The sequence below is a fragment of the Oncorhynchus tshawytscha genome, linkage group LG18 (genome assembly GCF_018296145.1).
Source record: "Oncorhynchus tshawytscha isolate Ot180627B linkage group LG18, Otsh_v2.0, whole genome shotgun sequence".
In the NCBI taxonomy this organism is placed as follows: Eukaryota; Metazoa; Chordata; class Actinopteri; order Salmoniformes; family Salmonidae; genus Oncorhynchus; species Oncorhynchus tshawytscha.
In genome coordinates this window covers 3,366,614-3,377,145 of record NC_056446.1, presented here as the reverse complement: position 1 = coordinate 3,377,145, position 10,532 = coordinate 3,366,614, and positions in this window count along the sequence as shown.

The following is a 10,532-nucleotide window of genomic DNA, read 5'->3' as shown; positions in this document are numbered from 1 at the left end:
ACAGATAGATCCACAGATGATGCAATCTCTATTGCACTCCACACTGCCCTTTCCCACCTGGACAAAAGGAACACTTCTGTGAGAATGCTATTCATTGACTACAGCTCAGCGTTCAACACCATAGTACCTTCAAAGCTCATCACTAAGCTAAGGATTTGTGGGACTAAACACCTCCCTCTGCAACTGGATCTTGGACTTCCTGATGGGCAGCCCCCAGGTGGTGAGGGTAGGTAGCAACACATCTGCCACGCTGATCCTCAACACTGGAGCCCCTCAGGGTGCGTGCCCAGTCCCCTCCTGTGCTCCCTGTTCACCCACGACTGCATGGCCACGGCACGACTCCAACACCATCATTAAGTTTGCAGACGACACAACAGTGCTAGTAGGCCTGATCACCGACAACGACGAGACAGCCTATAGTAACCAAGACTAAGGAGATGATTGTGGTCTACATGAATTGTAGGACCGGGCACGCCCCATTCTCATCGCCAGGGCTGTAGTGGAGCAGGTTTAGAGCTTCAAGTTCCTTGCTGTCCACAACACCAACAAACTAGAATTGTCCAAACACCAAGACATTCGTGAAGAGGGCACGACAAAGCCTATTCCCTCTCAGGAAACTAAAAAGATTTGTCATGGGTCCTGAGATCCTCAAAAGGTTCTACAGCTGCAACATCGAGAGCATCCTGACTGGTTGCATCACTGCCTGGTACGGCAATTGCTCGCCCTCCGACTGCAAGGCACTACAAAGGGTAATGCGTACGGCCCAGTACATCACTGGGGCTAAGCTGCCTGCCATCCAGGACCTCTACACCAGGCGGTGTCAGAGGAAGGCCCTAAAAATTGTCAAAGATCCCAGTCACCCCAATCATAGACTGTTCTCCCTACTGGCAAGCGGTACCGGAGTTCCAAGTCTAGGACAAAAAGGCTTCTCAACAGTTTTTACCCCCAAGCCATAAGACTCCTGAACAGGATAATCAAATGGCTACCCGGACTATTTGCAGTGTGTTCCCTCACCTAATACCTTTTTTGCACTGTTGGTTAGAACCTGTAAGTAATTTCACTGTAAGGTCTACTAACCCTGTTGTATTCGGCGCACATGACAAAAACTTTAATTTGATTTGAAATGGTGGAAAAAAGGGATATGGTTTGTTAAAGAAGAATGGTAGAAAGTGTAAGCAGAGGGAGCTGAAGACAGGAGGAGAAATGGAAGTGAATGAGGGTGAATTATCGGAGGTGGTAGGTGTGGTATAGATATCGGAGACCGAGGTATGAACCAAGGATCAGGAGGTAGGTGTGGTATAGATATCGGAGTCCTAGGTATGAACCAAGGATCAGGAAAAAGATGAGTCTGTGAAAGTAGGAGTGAAGTTTATGGAAAAAGTGGACTCTTTCCTTTTGGCTGATCCATTTGTGGTTTCACGGTTGGTGAAAAAGAGTTGGTTAATGTGGAATCAGTGAGGGTTACCAGAAATGATCCAGTGATAATTGTTTGTGTTTGTGTTGGTCAGAGGGAGCTCGAAGTAAAACGAATGGGGGCAAGAAAAGTGAATTGTTTTGTTCTCAAGTAAAGGGCACCAATGAAAGTGTGATAACTGGGGTAGCAGTAAATAGAAAAGTTGACCAGCTGAGGGCAAAGATTCCCGGTGTATGTGATGCTCGTCGTTTGATGCGACGCAGACATGGTGGCAAGAGTGAGGAAACAGAAGAGTCATTGTCTGTTCTTTTGAGTTTTGAAGTTGAGTCTTTGCCTGACAAAGTGAAGTTAACCTGTACGATCGTATATGCTGAATACATTACGATGTTACAGGTGTCAAGCTTACGGGCATGTGGCAGCAGTGTGTAGGAGGGAGGGTGTGAGAAATATGCAGAAAGGAATGATACAAAGGAGTGTGTAGTATTGGGGAAAGTAGTGAAATGTGTTACTTGTAGGGGTGTCCATGGAGCTGGGTGTAATATTCATGTGTGTAAACATACTGAATTGTAATTGGATGCATTTTACCGCCATATCATACTGTGCTATGATTGGTTAAGACCACCCAAATGGTTAGGTCATGGGCAGTTTGATCCTGGTTGGCGATACGTGAACATGCCAGTTATAGCTAGCTAATAAAGAGCTACGTTAAGAAATATCCTGTAGTACTGCATTTCATTATTTTGTACAAAGTGTGCAAAACAAGACACGGGATCAGAAATGTCCCGTGCGAGAGTGGCAGGTGAGGATTCCAGGGTTAGAGTAGTGCAGATGTTGTCATATGCTGAGGCAGTGAAGAAAGTAGAGGAAGTTGGGATAAGGGGAGGAGTGGTGAGAGTAGTAGAGATATACCAGTACAGAGGGACAGGCCAAAAAGTGATATACGTTTCAGTAAGATTGGATTTTTAGCATTTATAGCAATGGTTATCAGCTGTGCTGCAGGGATGCAGATGCAGAGAGGTATTTAGTTGTGCAAGACTTGACATCAGAAGAGTTACAAGGTGTGTTAAGGTGGTGATGTCCCATTCTTTCAGGATAATGGCATGAGGTAGGAATAAATACATTTAATTAGTGGAGTAGGGTAGTGTTCATTTTGATTTTATATAATTTAGAAATTAGTGAGTGTAGTGTTAGATGGTAGGGTATTTATTTAGTACATTTTAATTTTTCAAGCAAAGTATAAGGGAGTTGTACTCCAGTCTAGTAGGTGGCGGTAATGCAACAAATTGGATGCAAACCGCCGTTAAATCGCATAGAAGAAGAATAAGAAGCCTTCCAATTAAAAGCGAGTGTATTTTGTCCTTACTAGGGAACCGTAGGCATTTGTCTCATCCTCCACTACGACCTGTGGTTTGTGCTATCTGACGTGAGATAAACACCGGTGGAAAGCTAGCAGTCAGAACTATGGAGCAGATACATGATATCCAGGTCGTTCCGTGCACTAACTCCAATTATCTGAAACCATTCAGGGTGCACTATAACCAGGTGAGTCAAAATAGCTCACTCGCGTTTGAATCTAGTCTGAATTCCCGGACTCATTAATTTCTATTGCTAGTAGCCCAACCCCCATTATTTCCCCCATTGCTTTATTGTGCTGCTTCAACGGCATAACCTTCATAAAAATACAGTACACCATATTTCAGTGACACGTATGGACTTAGCTATCTTAACTTTGCTTCACCACTGCCACCAAATATTTTCTCTTAGCATGAAATGTAGATTTTCAGGCAAGTAGCTAACATATCAGTTACTGTCTCATGAGCATATGCTTTACATTAACGTTAGCAACCTAGCTAAGTAACTGGCTAGCTTGTTGGAAATGTACAACCTGATGCTTAGCTACAATATCTACATTTCTCCTGTGGTTGTTGTTTCACGTTGAGCGTTAGCTAGCCAAGTCATGTAATGTCAGGCCTTGTTGGGATGTGTCAAACTAGAGATGGCCTTGCTAGTTTGATAGTGATTTTATGAGGTCGGATGTTGAGCAGTTGGTGCTGTGCTGAGCTTGCAAACCCATTTTACTTTCAGTGATATATTTTAATATATCTAGGGAACCCACACAAGTCCACTTATGTATAGAACCCACCAGTATTTTATGGCCCACAAATCATCTTGTGAAAATGTTCATCTACCTGAGTCTTTAATCTAAAGGGCAGCTAGCCCCTCGGAGATAAAATGCATGTTAGGATAGCTTTCTAGTTAGCTACATTGATTCCACTAGTAACTGTCCTCTTAGGTACGTACAGTAGCTAGTTGTTTGGAAGATGGATACACTTGAACTAATTGCTATTAGCAATGTGATGTTCAAGACGACCATACTTTTATGGTTGATTGTATGTTTGTTGATTAGGAAATACGTCTGATCACAGGCAATTAGGCTATTCATATTTAGCTACTCATAAAAACACAATTGGAACCAGGTTTTGTGGTCGCTGTTTCAGTATGATATGTTGGATAAAGGAATACTAGACTCCGTAACAGTCGTTGCCATTCTTGAATTAGGCTGTTACCACTTTCTGAATCGAAAGCTATGCTCAGGTCAATCAATAACATACATGTAGGCTTCTAGAGGCTGGGCATTGGCTGTGCCATTGCCTCCTTTGACACTTTCCTTCAGGAAATGTGGAATTGTTCTGCTGTGATTTCTTTGGCAGTGAGACTCTGGGGCGGGCAACGTTTCATCACATTCACTCAACCTTTCCTGAGATAATGACATTTCTCCTTCTGTGGATTTCATGAAGGGCATTAGGCACTGTTTCGGCAGGAGGGCACCTGTAGATATTTCCGTCCCAAGTGTTCTCCCCATCTGGGCTTGTGGTCCTTGCCTAACACTTCCTGTCATTGAGTGTGGAAGTGTTCTGCTTCTCTGGCCCATTGTTGCTCTTTAGGTGTTTGTGAGTCATAGGCTGAATTACCACTTGAGCCCTATTGGTATGGCATTTCTTCCCCATCCGTTGTGTTATAGCAGAGACTTGATACTTTAAGTAGGGTGTTAAAGGACAAAATGAAACTTTGGTTCTGGTGTTATACTTTGTATTGTTATAGAGAAACTTCTCATGAACACAACACTTTTTTGATTTCATGAAGATAGGACTTGCCATTGCTGAGATCTTATTTTCAAGTTATCTGAAAAGATCAACAAGGTTGCAGACCTAATTCAACATGTTTTGTCAATATCTCAAGAGAGGGGGTCATATTGTAATTAAATTGATTAAAAGTAAAGTACAATTTATGAAATAGAAATGCTATATTATGCAAATTAGGCACTACAGAATATATATTTACAGTAATTTAAGACCAATAATTTGAAGTAGGGTGGTCATATTAACAGATGTTCATGCTTTATGCAAAACTGAGTTACAATTCATTACATTTGATTAACTTGTTATACAACTTTACAAATGATATACGTAATATGCTAATTAGTCTGTACGGAATAAAAACAGAAATACAGCATGTTAAACCCATTCATTTAAAGTAAGGTGGTCATATCATTAACATATATTGGTGTGTGCGCGTGCACACCAGGGGTACTAGCAGTGTACATATAATTGCCAGGGCTCTAGAAGCACTTTTTTTACAAGGAGCCCGTGGGTGTCTGTAAGCCGGTAATAGACTGCTTTTGACTGTAAAAATAAATAGAAAATTGGCACCAGCCAAATGTCCAGGATGAGAGGAAAATCCCATTGTGAAATAATGCTTTTTTTTTTTAGCCTATTCATTGAAGGAAATACCAGTTGATGTAAATACATTTGACTGGTTATGCTTATTGTTCTATTGGTTCATTTGCATCATTTAGTGCAATTAAATTGGCCAGTTTGTGTATTCTTTATGTATCTCATTTATCAGATGTGCATAGTGTACAGAGAGCCTTTGAGCAGAAAATGAAGGCCAATGGTGACTTTAAAACAGTTTAATGGCTGTGATAGAAAACCTGAGGATGGATCAACAACATTGTAGGTACTCCGCAACACTAACTTCAGGGTAATAAACGGAATGGAGGTAAGCACAGGCCAAATCCTAGAGGAAAACATGTTTGTCTGCAGGGAGATGAATACACCTTTCAGCAGGACAATAACCTAAATTATAAGGCCAAATATACTTGAGTTGCTTACAAAGAAAACGTTGAATGTTCCTGAGTGGCCTAGTTACAATGATGACTCTGGCAATGATCAACAACCATCTTGACAAGGCTTGAAGGAAGGCCCATTTGCTTGTTTGAATTTGATCACTTGGGGCAAAGTCACAGATCCGTATACTGCTTTTAGAGGATGTTTCTATCTCATCGGCCAAGGGTTGCAAGCTATCATCCTCAGTGGCAAGGGTCTCCTGCTGGGTCTCTCACTATTGCTCTGAAATTCTTAATGCTCCTAGGGACCAGAGTCACTAGTTCTAGATTCCTGCTCGCTTTCAGAATCTCCCATTGACTCAGTTTCTCCATTACACTCTTGTCCTATCAACATGGACCCGGAGGCGTCCACAGCCTCATCGACTACTTTTGAACTTAGACTGTGGAGGATACAGACAGCAGTTCTCTGGTCATCACTGCCCCCATCCACATCTGGTAGTGGGTTTGGTTTCATTGTTCTGGCATCTGCAAAACCCTCCTCTGAAAGGATGGAGGGAACAGTTGTATCCTCTTCAGCCTCTCCAATCGGAAGAAAGTTCACAGGAAGTAAGAAGTTGCGGTGTACAGCCTTGCCCTTTTCTTTGGAAGGGTTGGCTACTCTGTAGATGTGCAGATCTGGGTTGCTCCAGCTGAAGACATAGACGGTAGATTCTCCCACACCTGCCAATTTCCGTTTGCCCCCTTCTTTCTTGTTTGTTAAGAGAATTTTGTCACTGACCTCCAGGGTGCATCCTCTAACCTTCTTGTCATATTTTCTTGCCTGCTTTTTTTCTGTGCCTGCGATGTGTTTATTTGTGTGACATGCATGGCCTCCTGAAGATCTCTTTGAAAGGAGTCTACAAATTTGCTGTAACCCAAAACGGTCTCGTCTCTCAGAACACTTCCAAACATGGTGTCGACCGTTAGCTGTGGGGTCCGCCCAAACATTAAGTAAAAAGGGGCGAACCCCGTCATCTCATGTACGGTACAGTTATATGCAAACGTGAGAGTTAACTGTAAGGTTGCAAGATTGAATCCCCGAGCTCACAAGGTGAAAATCTGTCCTTCTGCTCCTGAACGAGGCAGTTAACCCGCCGTTCCTAGGCCGTCATTGAAAATAAGAATGTTTTCTTAACTGACTTGCCTAGTTAAATAAAGATTAAATAAAGGTGTAAAAAATTTTTTTTAAATGGCCAAATCGGTGTGCAAAAATACCGATTTCCGATTGTTATCAACTTGAAATCGGCCATTCCGATTAATCAGTCAACCTCTAGTTACTACTAGTACGTCAATACTTGCTCCATCCTTCGACTGAACAGAAATCGATACAGACCAACTCTAGTGGCGCACTTGTCATAATCGCTTCAAGAGGAGCTCTTACCTCAAGTCTTCTTGACTTGCTCACAAGACATCGTCTACATCTCATGACCTAGTCTTTAACTTGTTCATCCATACCAACTCGAAATAACCTGTCTGAGGTGTAAGGTTCTTGCTTGCCCCTTGGTTTGCAGCATCATCATGTGTTCCTTTCAACACATCTGCCTTCAAGGACAAAGTTACAATGAACAGATAGCTCTTATTTCCAGTTTTTATCCTTTGATTTCCTGTACAGTTTTCCAACTTTTTTCTGCACGTCCACTGTTTCATGTTCTCTTTCACAATGTATTGGTCTCCGTTTCCTTTCCACATAATAGGTAGCACGAGCCAATGTCTCATCTGCTTGCTGCTTCTCTTTGAGATCTCCTAGTCAAAAAGTGTGTAGCGCTGGGTAACCTCCTGCAGCAGATGTTGGGATAGCTGCATCAGAGGGACAGTGCACATGGATATGATCCCCTTTCGGGACAAGCGGTTGTCTAGGAGTGCCTTCACTTCATCAGAGATCTCAGCAGACTTTGTACCTTGATGCGACCCTGTCATGCAACTGTTTGGTGAGGCTTGGCAATTCACAGACAGCCGGAGTGTCTCTTGTACGTTCTCTGCTGTGACTGGTTGAGTGGTACCATCCCGATGAATGGTATACGGCTGAGGTAAGCCTGCGGGTATGTTCTTTGGCCCAGGTATGTATTTCAGATCAAAGTCATACGGGCTAGCTTCGCCACCCACCTCTGCTCACAGGCATCACGTTTAGGCTTTGTCAGTATGTGAGGGAGTGGGTTATCTGTCAGGACAGTAAACTGGGCTCCTTTAAGCCAGTGACAAAATGTTTCACATACGGCCCATTTCAGTGCAAGAAACTCTAGACGGTGGGCTGGATATCTTGCTTGGGATTTGTTGAGGGATTTACTAGCAAACGCAATGGGTCTACTTTTACTCGCCCTCTGGGATCTGGCTCAGAACAGCACCTAGGCCGTCAATTGAAGCATCAGTCGAAAGTATGAAGGGTTTACTAAAATCTGGGTGAGCTAAAACTACAGCATTTATTACAGCTGCTTTTAACTCCTCAAAGGTATGTTGACACTCACTCGCCCAGTCTTCGGGTGTCGGCCTCTGGGACGGCCTACTCTGAGTCTTGCCATTAATTTTTTTTGGTTTTTTCTGTCCTGCTGTTAAACAGTACAGAAGCTTGGCAATTTTGAAAACCCTTTGAGTGGGAGTAATGGTTCATCATTCAGAGAAGTGACTGGACCCTCTTCAGTCCAGGAGTTTTTCCATCAATCTCCATGAGATCAGTGGCTGTCATCTCACTGATGGCTGTCACTTTTCCCACATCAGTCTGGATCCTTTTCAGATATCACATGGCACAAGAATAACACAGATCGCCTAAGGAAGTGGCACTTTGGAGCAAGCTTCAAGTTGTTGTTTGAGAGTCTACATTAAACCAACTCCAACCATTCAAGTGCTTCTTGTTCACTTTCACCAAAGACCAGTAAGTCCTCTAGATTGACATCATCATCCTGGCAAACATAGCTGGGCTGTTGCAGAGTCCCTTAGCCCATCTGTTCTATTCGAAAAGGCCAACTGGTGTGGTAACGGTTGTGTATTTACAATCTTCTTTGTTTATGGGAATATTGTAAAATCCCAATGTCAGATCCATTGGGCTGAAAAGGCAGTTTCCGCCCAATGACGCCAGTGCTGCGGCTTGATTTGGTAGGGGCTAAGCATCCTTCTCAGTTCTCGTGTTGAGCCATCGGAAATCTGTACAGATTCTGAGTTCACCATTTGGTTTCCAGACAAGAACGAGAGGGCATGCACACTCACTATTTGATTTCCTGAGCATTTAATGTTCTTCCATTTCCTCCAAGGTTTGTTTCAGTTTTTTGGAAGTCACATGATGGCACTCTGCTGTAAGGAAGTCTGAAAGGCCTCTCATCTTTCGGTCCAATTTCCCTCTGGAAAATATGTTGTCATATTTCACAACCAGGTCTGCCATCTTGTTTTTCCATTCATCTGATACTCCACAGGAGGCAATGTCATCATCATCAGTCAGACCCATGTCTTTCAATACATCAGCATATGAGCGTTTCTCTGCCTGTTCCGTCGTGGTTCCAATGACGTTCTGTGCAACATCTTGTTAGTCATCACATTGACTGCAGCTGCTGTTTAACTCCAGGTCTTCCAATGCTATACAGGGGTATACATCTGCCAGCGTTGCATTACACTTCAGTGTAACTGGGCGATCTTGGACATTAACCACCTTCATGTGGATCCATTTGTCACCCCACAGTGGGCATACAGTACGACCCACTAACACACTCCTCTGTGCTGCTCGGGACATTGTGGGCTCTACAATAACAGTACTGCCAATGGAAAATTGCCCTTTTCCTTTGTCTACCTCAGACGAAGTGTTGATGTTTTAGGGATAGTGTCACACACTGGCTGAGAACAACCGTGGCAACTTTTTTTCCCCAGCATTTTACGTATTTGCCAGTATTCTTAAGTGTATCTGATTCATCAGAAAGGCCATTGGCTGGTTGTGATATTGCTTCCAATATCCCTCTACTTTTTTGAGTTGGAGGACATTTTTCAGTACATTTGTTCCAATGATCACTTCATCAGTTTTTCCTGGCACAGCTAATACTGGCACCGGCATCTTGCAGTTCATTAATTTGATATGGAGCTCATATTCACATTTTGGATTGACCTGTTGCCCTCCACATCCAATGAGTACTACAGGAGTGGACATTTTCGAGCTTTCAGTTAAGACATGTTTTCGAAGCAATGTATGCTCACACAGATTCAGTAACGTACAGGCCATTGAACCACTATCAACGAGTCCTCTTAGTTCTACTGAACCCTGCACTGTCACTGGTGCATAGAACAGCCTTTCATTGCCGGTTATTCTCCGAGTAGGTTGATATATCACATTTTTGTTGCCTTGATTTTTCTCTTTGTATGAAGACAGTTCTATTTCAGGATCGGTTTCATTTATAGGGGCTGAGTTTTTAGCTGCCCTTTCCCCTCAAGGTGCAGACCTATTAGTTTCAAGCTGCACCTTGATTTTGTGGCCGCTGCCTGACTGGTGCCTCTTCTAACCTACTGCTTTTGTGGTCTATGGTTTGATGGCCAGGATTGTGACATTTGAAGAAGATCTTTTACATATAGCACATGGGAAGGAGGGAGACAGCGGTGCAGTTCTGCTGGGCCCTCTTGCGTTGCAAGCAACGTTCAGGTTCATAATAAACCGGTCTAGCAGTGTTACAAGTTTTGTCATAGCCACTCTGAACTCCTTGAACCGCTCAGGTAAGGATGGGGTGCTCTGAGCTCACCTCCTGTTTTTGAATGTCTTCCTGGGGTGTCAATATGTTGTTTCCTCCTTGTAGCACATCTGTCATTTTGGTGGTTGTCTATCAATTTCTGAACTTCACCCACTGTCCATTTCTCCCTAGGCTTGCATCCGAATGCTGTGTACAGGTCATGATAGGGGCAGTGCTTCACAAACATCATGGTGACCGCATGACCCACGTCATCCATCTGTCTGCCCTGTCTTTGTAGACATTCATTAGCTAGATCTGC